We start from the raw sequence: 13229 nt of genomic DNA, 5'->3' as shown, positions 1-13229 counted from the left end.
ACACAGAAGCGAGTCAAATTTTGTAAGGATTTGATGAAGCATGCCAGAGATATAGCTGTTTGATTGAAATGGGTATGGAAATGGTGTGGCCAGCAGGTGGAGTCAGCGCTCCATTTTAGAAATTCCATTTAATACTTTCAGGCCTTCTTATGTGTAAATTAAGTCTGATAATGTTCTATGAGGCAAATCGGTGAAAAATGAAAGTAAATAAAAAACATGGACTCAGGTGAAGGGAAAGGTAACAATTTTTTCAAGGTTTTATGAGAAATAAGGACATTTCAGCTGAATTTGCTAAGGTGGGTCTTAGACATATATGGACAGTGGCTGTAGCGCCCCCGTTTGAGCGATCGGCACCAAAATTGGAGGGTCTGTCTGAGGTCCCTTACTACATTAGGCCATCAAATTTGATGAGGATTGGCTGAAGCACGGCTGAGATTTAGATGGTTGATTGAAATGAGCATGGAAATGGTGCAGGTTGGATGTAGCTGGTGGCCGTAGCATACAGGTAGGTCAAGTAGCCACTGAAACTGGGTTTGAACCGGCAACTCTCTGATCACAAGCACGCAGGCTTAGCCCACTGTGCCACATGCTGCATTTGGTAAGATGGGGGAAATCGGTAGACTGCTTCCTACCTGACCTGGTAACTCATTTTAGCTGAATTAGCATAGGTTGGTCTTAGACATATATAAACAGTGGCCGTAGCGCTCCCGTCAGACCGATTGACATGAAATTTGGAAGATGTCTCTGTGGTACAGCCCTACATCAGAGAGAGAAATTTGGTAATGATTAGCCGAAGTATGCCTGAGATATAGCTGTCTGATTGAAATAGGCGAGGCACCAGCACAGTCAGGGTGTCCCTGGTGGCCATACCTTACTGAAAGTTTATGTTTTTTCTCTAAGTCTTTAAAAGGACTGTCTCCTGATTAGAATGACAACAGACTTATGTAGATTGGCCGAAAATCATAGGAGGATAATGAAAAAGCCTGTTTTTAGAAAAATACAAAATTGTGCAATAATGCGAAGATGCATATAATAGCTCTATATGTTGTTTGATTTGGCATGACATAGTGGATTAGAATGGCAAAAAATTTCAACTGTAGGCATGACAGTTCTGAAGATATAGGCAGAAATGTAAATTAGGGCACTGTAGCGCCCCCATGTGGTCGAGTGAGGTGTCCTTTGCATGGTGGGCTGCGGGTCGGAGGACAAATATAGCACCAAAATTTGGTCTAGATTGGTCATTGATAAGCCTGTCAAATGGCTGCTTGATTTTGATTGGCTGATGGCGGCCACTCTTTAAGGAATAATGACTGCCATTGTATGTGGCTGATGTAAGGCTGGGCCCTAGAACATATCTGCCAAATTTCAGTAAGATTGGCAAAGGCAGTCAGGAGATATTGCCAGTTTTTAATTGTAGCGCCCCCTATGGGCGAAATGCGGCCCGCCTTGGACCGTGTCCCCAGAATGGTGTAGGGAGGTAGCATTTCAAATTTGGTCAAGGTAGGCCAAGGCACGGCCAAGTTACAGCCGTCAGACCAAAACGGGCCAAATTTGGACATTGTTAGGGCGTGGCTAATGGCCATAGGATATAAAAATGTCTGAATTTTCTTAATGATTCTTGATCAGCTGAGAATTCTGATTCGTCTGACACCTCATTTGTCTGATTTGGTAGGACAAGCCAGGACTTTAAGGAAAAAGTATGATTTGCAAATTATGCAAATTAGCAAAAAATCTAAGTAGGCGGAGCTTCATGGTCCCATTGACTTTTTGGTAGGGCATGGCTGTCTGCATCAGGAGAAAAAAGAATTTCGATGGTGGGACAAACAGGACAGGAGATATCGTCCAAAACGTGTTGGGGGGTGCTACGGCGCCCCCCTCTGGCTGAGTCGGACGGGTCGGATAACCTGAGTAGTGGGTAGGAATTGCAATCATCCTACCAAGTTTGGTCAGCCTAGGACTTACGGTTTAGGCTGGGCATTGAGTTTTAGGGCAGAAAAATAATAATAACTAGAAACTGCAGGCAGTTACGAAAGGGTCCAAAGCGCAGGACGATCGGACTGGTAGGACAGTAGAGGAATAACGCCAGAGAACTGGCGACAAGGGTAGTAGAAAGTCAGACAGAATTAGACTGCCATAACAGATGTAGGACAGAGCAGGACGGTCTCAGTAGTAGGCAGACATTACGATGTAGATGCTTTTAGTGCAGGTGTAACAGGCCAGTAAACATCAGAGAGTACACTGTGCACATCAGGATACCTAGCTGAAACACCAACCTAAGCTGGGTTCGAACCAGCGACCCTCTGATTATAGGCACACAGGATTAGCACACTGAGCCACCCACTGATGGTAAGATCAGTGAGATCAGTAGACACCTTCCTACCTGATCTGGTAACTCATTATACAGTAGCTTAATTAGACTAGGTCGGTTTCAGACATATATGGACAGTGGCTATAGCGCTCCCGTTTCACCTATTGACACAAAATTTCAAGGGTCTCTCTGCGGTACAGTCCTACATCAGTGAGCCAAATTTTGTAATGATTGGCTGAAGCATCCCTGAGATATAGCTGTCTGATTGAAATGGGCAAGACAACAGTACAGTCAGGGTGTGGCTGGTGGCTGTATCTTACTGAAAGTTTAAGTTTTTTCTCTAAATCTTTAAAAGGACTGTCTCCTGGTTTTAATGACACCAGATTTATGTATGTTGGGCGAAAATCCTACGAGGTTAACAAAATAACCTATTTTCAAACAACTATAAATCATGCAAAAAGGCAAAGATGTAGAACCAAGTTCTATATGCAGTTGAAATTCGTCATGACATAGTAAATTGGACTGGCAATAAATTTCAACTGTAGGCTTGACAGTTCTGTAGATATAGGCATAAAAGCAAATCGGGGTGCTGTAGCGCCCCCCTCTGACTGACTGACGGGTCAGTGTGACTGAGTAGTGGGTAGGAATAGGAATCTTGTTGCCAAATTTGGTCAGTCTAGGACTTACGGTTTAGGCTGGGCATTCAGTTGTAGGGAAGAAAAATAATTATTGTTCAACCCTATGAAGGAGTCCCTGAGCCCGTCTAAATTATAAAAAAAGAAGCTTCATTAATACACATCTCCCCAGCTCACTTTATGGAGGGTATGCTGTGCACATCGGGATGCGTAGCTCGAGTACCCACCGAAGCTGGGTTCGAACCTGCAACCCTCTGATTACAAGCATACAAGTTTAGCCCACTGAGCCACCCACTGCCGTGGGCAAAATGGGTGAGATCGGTAGACACCTTCCTACCTGATCTGGTAACTCATTTTAGCTCAATGAGCCTAGGTGGGTCTTAGACACATACAGACAGTGGCCGTAGCTTTACCGTTTGACCGATCGACACAAAATTTGTATGGTATCTCTGCGGTACAGCCATACATTTGCGAGAGAAATTTTGTAATGATTGGCTGAAGCATCCTTGAGATATAGCTGTCTGATTGAAATGGGCGAGGTACCAGTACAGTCAGGGTGTGGCTGGTGGCTGTACCTTGCCGAAAGTTTAAGTTTTTTTCTGTAAGTCTTTAAAAGGACTGTTTCCTGATTATAAAGACAGCAGATTTATGTAGGTTCGGTGAAAATCCTTGCAGTTTAATGAAATAACCTGTTTTCAAAGAACTATAAATCATGCAAAAACACAAAGATGCAGAACCAAGTTCTATACGTTGTCAGGTTTGACATGACGTTGTGAATTCGATTGGCAATAAATTTCAACTGTAGGCTTGACAGTTCTGTAGATATAGGCAGAAATGCAAATCAGACTGCTGTAGCGCCCCCATCTGACTGACTGGGACGGGTCATAGGGGCTGAGTAGTGGGTAGGAATAGGCATCTTGGTGCCAAATTTGGTCAGCCTAGGTCTTATGGTTTAGGCTGGGCATTCAGTTTTAGGGAAGAAAAATAATTATTGTTCAACCCTCTGGAGTAGTGCCTGAGCACGTCTAAATTAACAATAATAGAAGCTTCATTGATCCTCGTTGGGGAAATGCCTTCACGTCTCCCAAGCTCACTTCACGGAGGGTATGCTGTGCACATCGGGCTGCTTAGCTTGAGTACCCACCGAAGCTGGGTTCGAACCTGCGACCCTCTGATTACAAGCATACAAGTTTAGCCCACTGAGCCACCCGTTGTTGTGGTTAAAATGTGTGAGATTGGTAGACACCTTCCTACCTGATCTGGTTACTCATTTTAGCTAAATGAGCATAGGTGAATTTTAGACACATTTAGACAGTGAAAGTAGCACACCTATTTGACCGATCGACACGAAATTTGGAGGGTATCTCTGCGGTACAGCCCTTTATTAAAGAGATATTTGGTAATGATTGGCTGAAGCATCCCTAAGATATAGCTGTCTGATCGAAATGGGAAAGGCAGCAGTACAGTCAGGGTGTGCCTGGTGGCCGTACCTTACCGAAAGTTTATGTTTTTTCCCTAAGTCTTTAAAAGGACTGTCTCTTGATTTAAATGACAACAGACTTATGTAGGTGTGGTGAAAATCCCAGGAGGTCAATGAAATGACCTGTATTCAGAGAAATATAAATCATGTAAAAATGCAAAGATGGAGAACCAAGTTCTATATGCAGTTGGATTCTTCAGGACATAATAAATTGGACTGGCAATAAAATTTAAGTGTAGGCTTGGCAGTTCTGGAGAAATAGGCAGAAATGCAGATGGGGGTGCTGTCACGCCCCCATCTGGCCTAATGAGATGTCCTTTACAGGGTGGGCTAAGGGTCAGAGGACAAATGTACCAGTTAAATTTGATTTGGATTGGTCATCATTAAGCCAGTCAAATTGCTGCTTGATTTTGATTGGTCGATGGCGGCCACTGTTTCAGGACTCATGACTACCATTGTATGTGACTGACCTCAGGCTGCGTCCTAGTACATACCTTCCAAATTTCAGTTCGATTGGCCAAGGCAGTCAGAAGATATTGGTAGTTTTTCATTGTAGCGCCCCCTATGGACGAAATGCAGCCCGCCCTGGAACGTGTCCCCAGAATGGTGTAGGGAGGTAGGATATCAAATTTGGTCAAGGTAGGCCAAGGCACGGCCAAGTTATAGCCATCAGACCAAAATGGGACAAATATGGACATTGTTTGGGCGTGGCTAATGGCCGTAGGACATAGCAAAGTCTGAAATTTGTGGATGATTCTTGATCAGCTCACAGTTCTGATTCGTTTGACACCTCAATTGTCTGACTTGGTAGGACAAGCTAGGACTTTAAGAGATAAGTAGTATTTGCAAAATATGCAAATTAGCAAAAAATCTAAGTAGGCGGAGCTTTATGGTCCCATTGACTTTTTGGTAGAGCATGGCCGTCTGTATCAGCAGAAACAAGAATTTCGACTGTAGGACAAACAGGACAGGAGATATCGACCGAAACGTGTTGGGGGGCGCTACGGCGCCCCCCTCTGGCTGAGTCGGACGGGTCGGACAACCTGAGTAGTGGGTAGGAATTCCAATCATCCGACCAAATTTGGTCAGCCTAGGACTTACGGTTTAGGCTGGGCATTCAGTTTTAGGGAAGAAAAATAATAAAAACTAGAAACTGCAGGCAGTTACGAAAGGGTCCAAAGCGTAGGATGATCGGACTGGTAGGACAGTAGTGTAATAACAGCAGAGAACCGGCGGCCAGGGTAGTAGAAAATCAGACAGAATTAGACTGCCATAACAAGATACAAAACGTAGGACAGAGCAGGACGGTCTCAGTAGTAGGCAGACATTAGGATGTAGATGCTTTTTGTGCAGGTGTAACAGTCAACATCAGAGAATACACTGTGCACATCAGGATACCTAGCTGAAATAGCAACCTAAGCTGGGTTCGAACCGGCGACCCTCTGATTACAGAGCACACAGGATTAGCACAGTGAGCCACCCACTGCTGTGGGTAAAATGACTGTGATCAGTAGACACCTTCCTACCTGATCTGGTAACTCATTATAGCTGAATTAGACTAGGTTGGTTTTAGACATATATGGACAGTGGCTATAGTGCTCCCGTTTGACCTATTGACACGAAATTTGTAGGGTCTCTCTGCGGTACAGCCTTTCATCAGAGATAGATATTTGGAAATGATTGGCTGAAGCATCCCTGAGATATAGCTGTCTGATTGAAATGGGCAAGACAACAGTACAGTCAGGGTGTGGCTGGTGGCTGTATCTTACCGAAAGTTTAAGTTTTTTCTCTAAATCTTTAAAAAGACTGTCTCCTGGTTTGAATGACAACAGATATATGTATGTTGGGCGAAAATCCGAGGAGGTTAACAAAATAACCTGTTTTCAAACAACTATAAATCATGAAAAAAGGCAAAGATGTAGAACCAAGATCTATATACAGTTTGATTCGTCAGGACATAGTGAATTGGACTGGCAATAAATTTCAACTGTAGGCTTGACAGGTCTGGAGATATAGGCAGAAATGCAAATCGGGGTGCTGTAGCGCCCCCATCTGACTGACTGGGACGGGTCAGTGGGACTGAGTAGTGGGTAGGAATAGGAATCTTGTTGCCAAATTTGGTCAGTCTAGGACTTACGGTTTAGGCTGGGCATTCAGTTTTAGGGAAGAAAAATAATTATTGTTCAACCCTCTGGAGTAGTGCCTGAGCACGTCTAAATTATAAAAAAAGAAGCTTCATTAATACACATCTCCCCAGCTCACTTTATGGAGGGTATGCTGTGCACATCGGGATGCGTAGCTCGAGTACCCACCGAAGCTGGGTTCGAACCTGCAACCCTCTGATTACAAGCATACAAGTTTAGCCCACTGAGCCACCCACTGCCGTGGGCAAAATGGGTGAGATCGGTAGACACCTTCCTACCTGATCTGGTAACTCATTTTAGCTCAATGAGCCTAGGTGGGTCTTAGACACATACAGACAGTGGCCGTAGCTTTACCGTTTGACCGATCGACACAAAATTTGTATGGTATCTCTGCGGTACAGCCATACATTTGCGAGAGAAATTTTGTAATGATTGGCTGAAGCATCCTTGAGATATAGCTGTCTGATTGAAATGGGCGAGGTACCAGTACAGTCAGGGTGTGGCTGGTGGCTGTACCTTGCCGAAAGTTTAAGTTTTTTTCTGTAAGTCTTTAAAAGGACTGTTTCCTGATTATAAAGACAGCAGATTTATGTAGGTTCGGTGAAAATCCTTGCAGTTTAATGAAATAACCTGTTTTCAAAGAACTATAAATCATGCAAAAACACAAAGATGCAGAACCAAGTTCTATACGTTGTCAGGTTTGACATGACGTTGTGAATTCGATTGGCAATAAATTTCAACTGTAGGCTTGACAGTTCTGTAGATATAGGCAGAAATGCAAATCAGACTGCTGTAGCGCCCCCATCTGACTGACTGGGACGGGTCATAGGGGCTGAGTAGTGGGTAGGAATAGGCATCTTGGTGCCAAATTTGGTCAGCCTAGGTCTTATGGTTTAGGCTGGGCATTCAGTTTTAGGGAAGAAAAATAATTATTGTTCAACCCTCTGGAGTAGTGCCTGAGCACGTCTAAATTAACAATAATAGAAGCTTCATTGATCCTCGTTGGGGAAATGCCTTCACGTCTCCCAAGCTCACTTCACGGAGGGTATGCTGTGCACATCGGGCTGCTTAGCTTGAGTACCCACCGAAGCTGGGTTCGAACCTGCGACCCTCTGATTACAAGCATACAAGTTTAGCCCACTGAGCCACCCGTTGTTGTGGTTAAAATGTGTGAGATTGGTAGACACCTTCCTACCTGATCTGGTTACTCATTTTAGCTAAATGAGCATAGGTGAATTTTAGACACATTTAGACAGTGAAAGTAGCACACCTATTTGACCGATCGACACGAAATTTGGAGGGTATCTCTGCGGTACAGCCCTTTATTAAAGAGAGATATTTGGTAATGATTGGCTGAAGCATCCCTAAGATATAGCTGTCTGATCGAAATGGGAAAGGCAGCAGTACAGTCAGGGTGTGCCTGGTGGCCGTACCTTACCGAAAGTTTATGTTTTTTCCCTAAGTCTTTAAAAGGACTGTCTCTTGATTTAAATGACAACAGACTTATGTAGGTGTGGTGAAAATCCCAGGAGGTCAATGAAATGACCTGTATTCAGAGAAATATAAATCATGTAAAAATGCAAAGATGGAGAACCAAGTTCTATATGCAGTTGGATTCTTCAGGACATAATAAATTGGACTGGCAATAAAATTTAAGTGTAGGCTTGGCAGTTCTGGAGAAATAGGCAGAAATGCAGATGGGGGTGCTGTCACGCCCCCATCTGGCCTAATGAGATGTCCTTTACAGGGTGGGCTAAGGGTCAGAGGACAAATGTACCAGTTAAATTTGATTTGGATTGGTCATCATTAAGCCAGTCAAATTGCTGCTTGATTTTGATTGGTCGATGGCGGCCACTGTTTCAGGACTCATGACTACCATTGTATGTGACTGACCTCAGGCTGCGTCCTAGTACATACCTTCCAAATTTCAGTTCGATTGGCCAAGGCAGTCAGAAGATATTGGTAGTTTTTCATTGTAGCGCCCCCTATGGACGAAATGCAGCCCGCCCTGGAACGTGTCCCCAGAATGGTGTAGGGAGGTAGGATATCAAATTTGGTCAAGGTAGGCCAAGGCACGGCCAAGTTATAGCCATCAGACCAAAATGGGACAAATATGGACATTGTTTGGGCGTGGCTAATGGCCGTAGGACATAGCAAAGTCTGAAATTTGTGGATGATTCTTGATCAGCTCACAGTTCTGATTCGTTTGACACCTCAATTGTCTGACTTGGTAGGACAAGCTAGGACTTTAAGAGATAAGTAGTATTTGCAAAATATGCAAATTAGCAAAAAATCTAAGTAGGCGGAGCTTTATGGTCCCATTGACTTTTTGGTAGAGCATGGCCGTCTGTATCAGCAGAAACAAGAATTTCGACTGTAGGACAAACAGGACAGGAGATATCGACCGAAACGTGTTGGGGGGCGCTACGGCGCCCCCCTCTGGCTGAGTCGGACGGGTCGGACAACCTGAGTAGTGGGTAGGAATTCCAATCATCCGACCAAATTTGGTCAGCCTAGGACTTACGGTTTAGGCTGGGCATTCAGTTTTAGGGAAGAAAAATAATAAAAACTAGAAACTGCAAGCAGTTACGAAAGGGTCCAAAGCAAAGGATGATCGGACTGGTAGGACAGGCAGAGAACCGGCGGCCAGGGTAGTAGAAAATCAGACAGAATAACATGGTAGGAGATGTAGGACAGAACAGGACGGTCTCAGTAGTAGGCAGACATTACGATGGAGATGCTTTCATGCAGGAGTAACAGGCCAGTCAACATCATAGAGTACACTGTGCACATCAGAATACCTAGCTGAAATCTCAACCTAAGCTGGGTTCGAACCGGCGACCGTCTGATTACAGGCACACAGGATTAGCACACTGAGCCACCCGCTGCTGTTGGTAAAACGGGAGAGATCACTGGACACCTACCTACCTGATCTGGTGACACATTTTAGCTGAATTAGCCTTGGTTGGTCTTAGATATATAGAGACAGTGGCCATAGCGCTCCCATTTGATCGATCAACAAGAAATTTACAGGGTCTCTCTGTAGTACAGCCTTACATTGGTGAGAGAAAATTGGTCATGATTGACTGAAGCATGCCTGAGATTTAGCTGTCTGATTGAAATGGGCGAGACACCAGTAGAGTCAGGGTGTGGCTTGTGGATGTATCTTACCGAAAGTTTAAGTTTTTTCTCAAAATCTTTAAAAAGACTGTCTCCTGATTTGAATGACACCAGATTTATGTATGTTGGGCGAAAATCCTAGGAGGTTAACAAAATAACCTGTTTTAAGGCAACTATAAATCACGCAAGAAGGCAAAGAGGGAGAACCAAGTTCTATATGCAGTTGGATTCATCATGACATAGTGAATTGGACTGGCAATAAATTTCAACGGTAGGCTTGACAGGTCTGGAGATATAGGCAGAAATGCAAATCGGGGTGCTGTAGCGCCCCCATCTGACTGACTGGGACGGGTCAGTGGGACTGAGTAGTGGGTAGGAATAGGAATCTTGTTGCCAAATTTGGTCAGTCTAGGACTTACGGTTTAGGCTGGGCATTCAGTTTTAGGGAAGAAAAATAATTATTGTTCAACCCTCTGGAGTAGTGCCTGAGCACGTCTAAATTAACAATAATATAAGCTTCATTGATCATCGTGGGGAAAACGCCTTCACTTATCCCCAGCTCACTTCACGGAGGGTATGCTGTGCACATCGGGCTGCCTAGCTCGAGGACCCACCTAAGCTGGGTTCGAACCTGCGACCCTCTGATTACAAGCATACAAGTTTAGCCCACTGAGCCACCCGCTGCTGTTGGTAAAACTGGAGAGATCGCTGGACACCTTCTTACCTGATCTGGTAACTCATTTTACCTCAATGAGCCTAGGTGGGTCTTAGATGTATATAGACAGTGGCGTAGCGCTCCCAATTGACCGATCGACATGAAATTTGGAAGGTCTCTCTGAGGTACAGTCCTACATCAGTGAGCCAAATTTTGTAATGATTGGCTGAAGCATTCCTGAGATATAGCTGTCTGATTGAAATGGGCAAGACAACAGTACAGTCAGGGTGTGGCTGGTGGCTGTATCTTACCGAAAGTTTAAGTTTTTTCTCTAAATCTTTAAAAGGACTGTCTCCTGGTTTGAATGACAACAGATTTATGTATGTTGGGCGACAATCGGAGGAGGTTAACAAAATTACCTGTTTTCAAACAACTATAAATCATGCAAAAAGGCAAAGATGGAGAACCAAGTTCTATATGCAGTTGAAATTCGTCATGACATAGTGAATTGGACTGGCAATAAATTTCAACTGTTGGCTTGACAGGTCTGTAGATATAGGCAGAAATGCAAATCGGGGTGCTGTAGCGCCCCCATCTGACTGACTGGGACGGGTCAGTGGGACTGAGTAGTGGGTAGGAATAGGAATCTTGTTGCCAAATTTGGTTAGTCTAGGACTTACGGTTTAGGCTGGGCATTCAGTTTTAGGGAAGAAAAATAATTATTGTTCAACCCTCTGATGTAGTGCCTGAGCATGTCTAACTTAACAATAATATAAGCTTCATTGATCATCGCGGGGAAAACGCCTTCACGTCTCCCCAGCTCACTTCACGGAGAGTATGCTGTGCACATCGGGCTGCTTAGCTCGAGTACCCACCTAAGCTGGGTTCGAACCTGCGACCCTCTGATTACAAGCATACAAGTTTAGCCCACTGAGCCACCCGTTGCTGTGGTTAAAGCAGGTGAGATCGGTAGACACCTTCCTACCTGATCTGGTAACTCATTTGAGCTGAATTGGCCTAGGTTGGTCTTAGTAATATAAAAACAGTGGCCATAGCCACTGTTTACAGGGTAGGCTGAGGGTCAGAGGACAAATGTACCAGCTAAATTTGATTTAGCTTGGTCATCATTAAGCCAGTCAAATTGCTGCTTGATTTTGATTGGCCGATGGCGGCCACTGTTTCAGGACTCATGACTGCCATTGTATGTGACTGACCTCAGGCTGCGTCCTAGTACATACCTTCCAAATTTCAGTTGGATTGGCCGAGGCAGTCAGAAGATATTGGCAGTTTTTAGTTGTAGCGCCCCCTATGGACGAAATGCGGCCCGCCTTGCACCGTGCCCCCAAAATGGTGTAGGGAGGTAGGATTTCAAATTTGGTCAAGGTAGGCCAAGGCACGGCCAAGTTATAGTAGTCAGACCACAATGTGCCAAATTTAGATACTGTTTGGGCTAGGCTAATGGCCGTAGGACATAGAAATGTCTGAAATTTGTGGATGATTCTTGATCAGCTCAGAGTTCTGATTCGTTTGACACCTCATTTATCTGATTTGGTAGGACAAGCTAGGACTGTAAGAAAAAAGTCTGATTTGCAAAATATGCAAATTAGCAAAAAATCTAAGTAGGCGGAGCTTCATGGTCCCATTGACTTTTTGGTAGGGCATGGCTGTCTGTATCAGCAGAAAAAAGAATTTCGGTTGTAGGACAAACAGGACAGGAGATATCGACCGAAACGTGTTGGGGGGCGCTACGGCGCCCCCCTCTGGCTGAGTCGGACGGGTCGGACAACCTGAGTAGTGGGTAGGAATACCAATCATCCTACCAAATTTGGTCGGCCTAGGACTTACGGTTTAGGCTGGGCATTCAGTTTTAGGGAAGAAAAATAATAAAAAAAAAAATAAAAATAAAAATAATAATCCTAACAAAAACAATAAGGTTCCATAGCACTACGTGCTTTGGACCCTTAACTAGAAACTGCAGGCAGTTACGAAAGGGTCCAAAGCGTAGGATGATCGGACTGGTAGGACAGTAGTGTAATAACAGCAGAGAACCGGCGGCCAGGGTAGTAGAAAATCAGACAGAATTAGACTGCCATAACAAGATACAAAACGTAGGACAGAGCAGGACGGTCTCAGTAGTAGGCAGACATTAGGATGTAGATGCTTTTTGTGCAGGTGTAACAGTCAACATCAGAGAATACACTGTGCACATCAGGATACCTAGCTGAAATAGCAACCTAAGCTGGGTTCGAACCGGCGACCCTCTGATTACAGAGCACACAGGATTAGCACAGTGAGCCACCCACTGCTGTGGGTAAAATGACTGTGATCAGTAGACACCTTCCTACCTGATCTGGTAACTCATTATAGCTGAATTAGACTAGGTTGGTTTTAGACATATATGGACAGTGGCTATAGTGCTCCCGTTTGACCTATTGACACGAAATTTGTAGGGTCTCTCTGCGGTACAGCCTTTCATCAGAGATAGATATTTGGAAATGATTGGCTGAAGCATCCCTGAGATATAGCTGTCTGATTGAAATGGGCAAGACAACAGTACAGTCAGGGTGTGGCTGGTGGCTGTATCTTACCGAAAGTTTAAGTTTTTTCTCTAAATCTTTAAAAAGACTGTCTCCTGGTTTGAATGACAACAGATATATGTATGTTGGGCGAAAATCCGAGGAGGTTAACAAAATAACCTGTTTTCAAACAACTATAAATCATGAAAAAAGGCAAAGATGTAGAACCAAGATCTATATACAGTTTGATTCGTCAGGACATAGTGAATTGGACTGGCAATAAATTTCAACTGTAGGCTTGACAGGTCTGGAGATATAGGCAGAAATGCAAATCGGGGTGCTGTAGCGCCCCCATCTGACTGACTGGGACG

The sequence above is a fragment of the Paramormyrops kingsleyae genome, chromosome 1 (genome assembly GCF_048594095.1).
Source record: "Paramormyrops kingsleyae isolate MSU_618 chromosome 1, PKINGS_0.4, whole genome shotgun sequence".
NCBI lineage: Eukaryota > Metazoa > Chordata > Actinopteri > Osteoglossiformes > Mormyridae > Paramormyrops > Paramormyrops kingsleyae.
The sequence above is the reverse complement of the archived record's forward strand: the minus strand, read 5'-3'. Positions refer to the sequence as shown.